The 8,994-nt window shown below is 43.2% G+C and overlaps 1 long non-coding RNA gene across 1 annotated transcript; it reads left to right on the top strand.

Annotated features, from left to right (window-relative positions):
- The first annotated feature begins 234 nt into the window (after window positions 1-234).
- On the top strand, window positions 235-1,966 carry LOC124695829. Its single transcript, XR_007000598.1, has 3 exons — window positions 235-275; window positions 599-654; window positions 1,559-1,966. It is a non-coding gene; the product is annotated as an uncharacterized LOC124695829 (long non-coding RNA).
- Window positions 1,967-8,994: the final 7,028 nt, after the last annotated feature.

The raw sequence follows: 8,994 nt of genomic DNA, 5'->3' as shown, positions 1-8,994 counted from the left end.
GGCTTGCTTGCAACCGCCCTGCCCGCCGCCTCGACCCTGCATGCGAGGCGAGGCCTGCCCGGAGCCGCCCTGCACGGGAGGACATTTGGGGACCCGCGGACGCCGATGACGTCGAATCTCCATCGAGACCGCGGGCGGCTCCGTCTCCGATGCCCACCGCCTTGCACCCGAGCCCGTGCGCGGTGACCTGCGCCCGTGGCCGGCTGTGCGGCACCGGCCCGCCGCCGTCACGTCCCGTGCCTGCCAAATTGCTCCCACCGGCATAACTCCGTGTTGTGAGTTTTCTCAATCAGCCATAATTCTTCTCCATATATCTTCTTCCGATCATACAAGTTCTTTCTACAGAATTCTTCACCGTACTGGTACCTCTATGCAAGGTTTGTGGATTTCCTTATGGACAGGCTTCAGTGAACATTTCTAACAAAAAATTTCTTTGATTTGCACTCATTGTTTGACACTTTCTCGCTTAATTTTTGTACATGGTATTGCGTTGGAGCGCAACGATGCTTGCAGTAAAAAAGTTTCTATATGGTCGACCAAGTATGCGGTTGTCGTTTCTATAATGTGAACTTGAGAATTGTACTGCAATTCTTGCGAGGTTGGTACCAGTGAGTGAAGCAACAGATAGTCAAAAGAAGAAGAGGTGCGATACAGGTAGTTCCAGACCAAGTTTTATATTGTAGTTCTATTTATGATAGATATCTCTATATCTGCATATCTTCTCGGCAAAAATAAATGTGATCTGATGGTTAAGCTTGGTTAATCCGGAGTTCAAGCAACACCGAGTTATGATTTGGTTGGTTAACCATTAAATCTAAATTATGGCAACTCAAAACTATATGCGCTGCAGTTTTCATATTTTCATTTTAATTAGTAATGAATTTTATTAGTTGAGTTTATAGCCCATGGTGAAATTTATTACGGGACAATTCGTTTCATCAATCACAGAGCATGGATGACTGATCATTAATTCCAATTGCTCCATATATATTGTCCAAGAGATTTATATTTTTATCCAAGTACATCGTCTATACCGTGTTCGCATACGAAATACAAATGTATATTCAAGTTAGGCTAGATTGCAAAACACGTGCATTGCCCCCGCCGCACAACCCGCTGCTCGCCGCCCACGCACGGGGCCGCTCTCGCTTGCCCTGTCGTCGCGCCGAAACCTCCTTTGCACGCAGCTCCACTGCCCCACCCCGTCGCCTCAAGTGTTGGACCAAACGGCTTCCGAAAGTTTGTGCCACTCCTGAACAACAACCTTAGGGATTGGTAATGCTCAAATGGATTCTTGATTTATGTTCTGGGACTGTCCGTCCTTGATAATAGCTTTATACTTGATGGCAGTTTGTGAGCTTGTGGAGTATTGGTTTGAGCTAGTATTCCATTTTTTTCGATTCCGATGTTTCTCTTAGTTTTGGGTATTTGGTTCAGTAACTGGTAGCTATGTTTGGTGCTTCTGGTTGCTGCAAGACGTGCAGTTAAATATTCATGCAGCTCGCAAGCATATGTAACTTATATACTCAGTCTCGTTTGGTTGTGTTACCTCAAGCAGGGAAAGGGGTCAAGGAGAACTGGAGCAAAGATTGGCTGAGAAGCTTGCTACGGTTAGGAGCATAGAGAGCACATCAATCTATGCATCTGACAAAGTTTGATCCTTGTGTGAAGCGACTAGTGCACATTGTGATTTCCCGGTGCTTGCGTTACCCAAGTGATGTTTTCTGGAGGACAAAGGGGTCATCATCGATTCGTTGATCTCTCGTGTACTCTTTCAGCAGCCCCATCCTCACCCTGAATGCTTCCTTTTACGTTGTATTCCCTGGTTATATGATATATTGTCTGTAGGCGCTTCTAGGACATATGGTGATGTGTGATGTACTGATTTAGGGAGCCCTAGTGAACTGTGCAACATATGCATGATATGTCTTACGACAATTTAGCTGCATGTACTGATTTTTTATAACGTCTTATTGTCCTATCTGGAATATTTGTGGAAAAAGCATTTATTTTTTTATTATGAACATTCAAACTAGTGACAGGCAGGATAACGAGTCTGTCACTACAAAACCTCACTGTCCGCGTCCTTCCATCGCAACTAGTGACATGCATTTATTTTTGCCTGTCATTAGTATGCACACATCAGTGACAGGCACATGCCAGTCACTAGTGTACTGATACCAGTGACTAGTCATTAGTGACAGGCACTTTGCCTGTCACTAAAATGCCTTTTGTGCCTGTCACTAGAGGCCAATTCTGCAGTAGTGAAAGAAAACGGCAAATAACCAGAAATTAGGGGTAAAAAATAAATCCAATTTAGGACACTTTTATTGTTCATAGAGTATGACATGCGGGACCCATGAGCCAGCAGCTTCCTCAACGTTTCTAAGGCGGCATGAGATCGAAAGGAAAAGGAAAGTGACCAAATATCGGGGCCAAAAATAATCTAAGGAAAGAAACTTTATTGTGCATAGAGAATGACATGCGGGTCCCATTTTGCGGCACCGGTCTGAAGGTTTCAAAGTCGGCATTAGATCGAAAGAAAAAGACAAGTGCCAAATATCAGGAGCCAAAAATAATCCAAGAAAAGAAACTTCTATTGTACATAGAGGATGACATGCGGGTCCCATTTTGCGGTCGCGGTCTCAATGTTTCCAAGGCGGCACATGACCAAAAGAAAAAGGAAGTAGCCAGAAATAAGGGTGTCAAAAAATCCAAGAAAAGGAATATTTCAATTGGGCTGCTTCTGGCCATCTGGGCCTTCAAACTATCCCGCTGGACGCCATTTGATTCGTACAATTTCAGCCCATTCCAAAACAGGAAAGTCCTATGCCTAGCAAAAACAAAAAAAAACAAGGAGATTCAACATATAAGTTTGTTTATGTAACAATAAAGATTTAATTTATCCCTTTGCAATAGCTCAGAGCAAAATACACTCGTTTATTGTACGCAAAATAATCAAGATATCACATGTTTCTTATACGGGGAGGCTGACATCGGGGACCCATGCGCCGGCCGACGTCATCAACGTTTTAAAGGCGGCGGGGATGGAAAGAAAAAATAAACCAAAAATACTGTTGGTACAAAATCCAAGAAAAGAAACATTTTCGTTACGAGAGGATAACATGCGGGACCCATGAGGCGGCATCATCCTCGGCGTTTAATGTTAGAGGCTGACATGTGGGACCCGTGAGCCGACGGCGTCCTCAACATTTTAAAGGCGGCAGGGAGATCGAAAGAAAAAATAAGCCAAAAATCATTTGGTATTCAAAATCTAAGAAAATAAACATTTACCATTACGAGAGGATGACATGCGGGACCCATGAGGCAGCAGCATCCTCAACGATTCCAAGGCTGCAGGGGATCAAAAGAAAAAAAGGAAATATCCAGAAATTAATTAGGGGTTCAAAATAAATCCATCAAAGGAAAGTTTTATCGTTCATAGAGGATGACATGTGGGACCGACCTGCCAACATCGTTCTCATCGTTTCAAAAGGGGGCATGAGATCAAAATAAAAAGGCAAGTAGCCAGAAATTAGGGGTAAAAAATAACTCCAAGAAAGGAAACTTTTATTGTTCGTAGAGGATGACATGCGGGACCCATGAGCCAACAGCTTACTTAAAGTTTCAAAGGCGGCATGAGATCGAAAGAAAAAGGCAAGTGACAAAATATCAGGAGCCAAAGATAATCCAAGAAAAGAAACTTTATTTACATAGAGGATGACATGCGGGTCCCATTTTGCGGCGACGGTCCCAACGTTTCAAATGCGGCTTGAGATCAAAAGAAAAAAGAAAGTAGCCAGAAATTAGGGGTCAAAAAAATCCAAGAAAATAAAGTTGATGGACATAGAGGATGACATGCGGGTCCCATGAGCTTGCTGACTTACTCAACGTTTCCAAGGCGGCGGGGGATCAAAAGAAAAAGGAAATAGCCAAAAATCGAGAGGGTGAAAAAAAACAAAGAAAATGAACTTTTATAGTACATAGAGGATGACATGCGGGTCCCATGAGCCGGCGGGTTCCTCAACGTTTCAAACGTGGCATGAGATCGAAAGAAAAAGGCAAGTGACCAAATATGATGAGCCAAAAATAATTCAAGAAAAGAAAGTTTTATAGTACATAGAGGATGACATGCGGGTCCCATGATCCTGCTGGTTCTTCAACGTTTCAAACGTGGCATGAGATCGAAAGAAAAAGGCAAGTGACCAAATATCAGGAGCCAAAAATAATTCAAGAAAAGAAACTTGATTGTACATAGAGGATGACATGCGGGTCCCATTTAGCAGCAGCGGTATCACCGTTTGAGAGGCTGCACGAGATCGAAAGAAAAAGGCAAGTGACCAAATATCATGAGCCAAAAAAAATCCAAGAAAATAAATTTTATTGTACGTAGAGGATGACATGCGGGTCCCATTTTGCAGTAGCGGTCTCAACGTTTCCAAGGCGGCACAGAACCAAAAGAAAAATGAAGTAGCCAGAAATCAGGGGGTGAAAAAAATCCAAGAAGAAAGATTTCAATTGGGCTGCATCTGGACATGTGGGCCATCGAACTATCCTGCTTGGCCTTTTGACTCGTACAATTTCAGCCCACTCCAAAACAGGAAAGTTCCGAATTTTCTAAAAAAAACGGGAAAGTCCTATGCTTCGCAAAGACAAAAAAACAAGGAGATTCAACATATAAGTTTGTTTATGTAAAAATAAAGATTTAATTATCCGTTTGAAATAGCTCAGAGCGCAATACACTGTTTATTGTCTGCAAAATAATCAAGATATCATATGTTTCTTGTACGGGAGGCTGACATCGGGGACCCATGAGCCAGCAGCGTCGTCAACGTTTTAAAGGTGGCAGGGGATGGAAAGAAAAAATAAACCAAAAATATGTTGGTACAAAATCCAAGAAAAGAAACATTTTCGTTCTAAGAGGATGACATGCGGGACCCATGAGGCAGCAGCATCCTCAGCGTTTATTGTTCATAGAGGCTGACATGTGGGACCCGTGAGCCGACGGCGTCCTCAACGTTTTAAAGGCGGCGGAGATCGAAAGAAAAAATTAGCCAAAAATCATTTGGTAAACAAAATCCAAGAAAAAAACCATTTACCGTTACGAGAGGATGACATGCGGGACCCATGAGGCAGCGAGCATCCTCAACGATTCCAAGGCGGCGGGGGATCAAAGGAAAAAAAAGGAAATATCCCGAAATTAATTAGGGGTTCAAAATAAATCCATCAAAGGAAACTTTTATTGTTCACGAGAGGATGACATGTGGGACCGACCCGCCAACGAGCGTCCTCATCGTTTCAAAGGGGCAGGAGATCAAAAGAAAAAGGCAAATAGCCAGAAATTAGGGGTCAAAAATAACTCCAAGAAAGGAAACTTTTATTGTTCGTAGAGGATGACATGCGGGACCCATGAGCCAGCAGCTTACTCAACATTTGAAAGGCAGCATGAGATCGAAAGAAAAAGGCAAGTGACAAAATATCAGGAACCAAAGATAATCCAAGAAAAAAAACTTTATTGTACATAGAGGATGACATGCGGGTCCCAATTAGCAGCAGCGGTCTCAACATTTCAAATGCGGCTTGGGATCAAAAGAAAAAGAAAGTTGATTATACATAGAGGATGACATGCGGGTCCCATGAATCAGCAGCTTACTCAACGTTTCCAAGGCGGCAGGGGATCAAAAGAAAAAAGGAAATAGCCAAAAATCAGAGGGTGAAAAAAACCCAAGAAAATAAACTTTTATAGCAGATAGAGGATGACATGCGGGTCCCATGAGCCAGCAGGGTCCTCAACGTGGCATGAGATCGAAAGAAAAAGGCAAGTGACCAAATACCAGGAGCCAAAAATAATTCAAGAAAAGAAACTTGATTGTACATAGAGGATGACATGCGGGTCCCAATTAGCGACAGCGGTATCACCGTTTGAGAAGCGGCAGGGGATCGAAAGAAAAAGGCAAGTGACCAAATATGAGGTGCCAAAAGAATCCAAGAAAAGAAAGTTTTATAGTACATAGAGGATGACATGCGGGTCCCATGAGCCTGCAGGGTCCTCAACGTGGCATGAGATCGAAAGAAAAATGCAAGTGACCAAATATCAGGAGCCAAAAATAATTCAAGAAAAGAAACTTGATTGTACATAGAGGATGACATGCGGGTCCCATTTAGCGACAGCGGTATCACCGTTTGAGAGGCTGCACGGGATCGAAAGAAAAAGGCAAGTGACCAAATATGAGGTTCCAAAAAATCCTAGAAAAGAAAGTTTTATAGTACATAGAGGATGACATGCGGGTCCCATTTAGCAGCGAGCGGTCTCACCGTTTGAGAGGCGGCAGGGGATCGAAAGAAAAAGGTAAGTGACCAAATATGAGGTGCCAAAAAAAATCCAAGAAAAGAAAGTTTTATAGTACATAGAGGATGACATGCGGGTCCCATTTAGCAGCGGCGGTATCACCGTTTGAGAGGCGGCGGGGGATCGAAAGAAAAAGGCAAGTGACCAAATTTGAGGTGCCAAAAAAAACTCCAAGAAAAGAAAGTTGATTGCTCATAGAGGATGACATGCGGGTCCCAATTAGCAGCAGCGGTGTCAACGTTTCCAAGGCGGCAAGGGATCAAAAGAAAAGGAAGTAGCCAGAAATCGGGGGTCAAAAAAATCCAAGAATAGAAAGAATTTTGGTTCATAGAGGATGACATGCGGGACCCATGATCCCGCATCGTAAACGGCTCGATCGGAGAGCGTTGAACGAGATGGCGCGATCGAGAAAAAACAATGCCGGAGAGGCTGCCATCTGGGCCCTACATCCCTCGGCGGTGCGAATTTGCGTTGACTCGGCTGGCGAACCCGAGAATTCGAGATGCACCACGTCCCGGGCCACCATACGCAACGTTTTGGCCGTTAATCGGGCTAGGTGGCCTCAAAAACGAGAAAAAAAATGTTTTGACATGCACAACGGACAGACCCAAAATCGTCGGCCATGGTACACCAGCAACCACGGCGCGACTTCAACTTCGTCGGCCATGGCAACTTTTCTTGTAGTGAGCTCACAAGATCTAACATGATAGTACAATGAGGAGAAGACAACCATCTAGCTACTGCTATGGACCCATAGTCCAGGGGTGGACTACTCACACATCGATCCGGAGGCGATCATGGCGATGAAGAGACCTCCGGGAGATGATTCCCCTCTCCGGCAGGGTGCCGGAGGCGATCTCTTGAATGCCCCGAGATGGGATTGACGGCGGCGGCGTCTCTGGAAGGTTTTCCGTATCGTGGCTCTCGGTACTGGGGGTTTCGCAACGAAGACTTTAAGTAGGCGGAAGGGCAGGTCAAGGTGCGTCACGAGGGGCCCACACAGTAGGCCGGCGCGGCCGGGGCTTGGGCCGCGCCGCCTCGTTGTGTGGCCACCTCGTGGCCCCACTTCGTTTCCTCTTCGGACTTCTGGAAGCTTCGTGGAAAAATAGGACCCCGGGTGTTGATTTCGTCCAATTCCGAGAATATTTCCTTACTAGGATTTCTGAAACCAAAAACAGCGAAAACAGACAATTGGCTCTTCGACATCTCATCAATAGGTTAGTGCCGGAAAATGCATAATAATGACATATAATGTGTATAAAACATGTGAGTATCATCATAAAAGTAGCATGGAACATAAGAAATTATAGATACGTTTGATACGTATCAAGCATCCCCAAGCTTAGTTCCTACTCGCCCTCGAGTAGGTAAACGATAACAAAGATAATTTCTGGAGTGACATGCTATCATAATCTTGATCATACTATTGTAAAGCATATGAGATGAATGCAGCGATTCGAAGCAATGATGAACATAATGAGTAAACAAATGAATCATATAGCAAAGACTTTTCATGAATAGTACTTTCAAGACAAGCATCATAAAACTTGCATAAGAGTTACTCATAAAGCAATAGATTCAAAGTAAAGGCATTGAAGCAACACAAAGGAAGATATAAGTTTCAGCAGTTGCTTTCAACTTCAACATGTATATCTCATGGATAATTGTCAACACAAAGTAATATAACAAGTGCAATAGGTAAACATGTAAGAATCAATGCACACAGTTTACACAAGTGTTTGCTTCTGAGATAGAAAGAATGGGTAAACTGACTCAACAATAAAGTAGAAGATTGGCCCTTCGCAGAGGGAAGCATGGATTACTATATTTGTGCTAGAGCTTTTCATTTTGAAAACAAGAAACAATTTTGTCAACGGTACTAATAAAGCATATGTGTTATGTATAAGACATCCTATAAGTTGCAAGCCTCATGCATAGTATACTAATAGTGCTCGCACCTTGTCCTAATTAGCTTGGATTAACATGGATTATCATTGCATAGCATATGTTTCAACCAAGTGTCACAAAGGGGTACCTCTATGCCGCCTGTACAAAGGTCTAAGGAGAAAGCTCGCATTGGATTTCTCGCTTTTGATTATTCTAAACTTAGACATCCATACCGGGACAACATAGACAACAGATAATGGACTCCTCTTTAATGCATAATTAAGCATTCAACAACAGTTAATATTCTCATAAGAGATTGAGGATTGATTGTCCAAACTGAAACTTCCACCATGAATCATGGCTTTAGTTAGCGGCCCAATGTTCTTCTCTAACGGTATGCATACTCAAACCATTTGATCATGAAAATCTCCCTTACTTCAGACAAGACGAACATGCATAGCAACTCACATGATATTCAACAAAGGTAAAAGAGTTGATGGCGTCCCCAGAAACATGGTTACCGCCCAACAAGCAACTTATTAAGAAATAAGACACATAAGTACATATTCTTCACCACAATAGTTTTTAAGGCTATTTTCCCATGAGCTATATATTGCAGAGGTAAAGGAATAGAATTTTTAAAGGTAGCACTCAAGTAATGTACTTTGGAATGGCAGAGAAATACCATGTGGTAGGTAGGTATGGTGGACACAAATGGCATGGTTATTGGCTCAAGGATTTGGATGCACGAGAAGAAT

This window comes from Lolium rigidum, chromosome 3 (assembly GCF_022539505.1).
Source record: "Lolium rigidum isolate FL_2022 chromosome 3, APGP_CSIRO_Lrig_0.1, whole genome shotgun sequence".
Lineage (NCBI taxonomy): Eukaryota > Viridiplantae > Streptophyta > Magnoliopsida > Poales > Poaceae > Lolium > Lolium rigidum.
The sequence above is the reverse complement of the archived record's forward strand: the minus strand, read 5'-3'. Positions and strand labels throughout refer to the sequence as shown.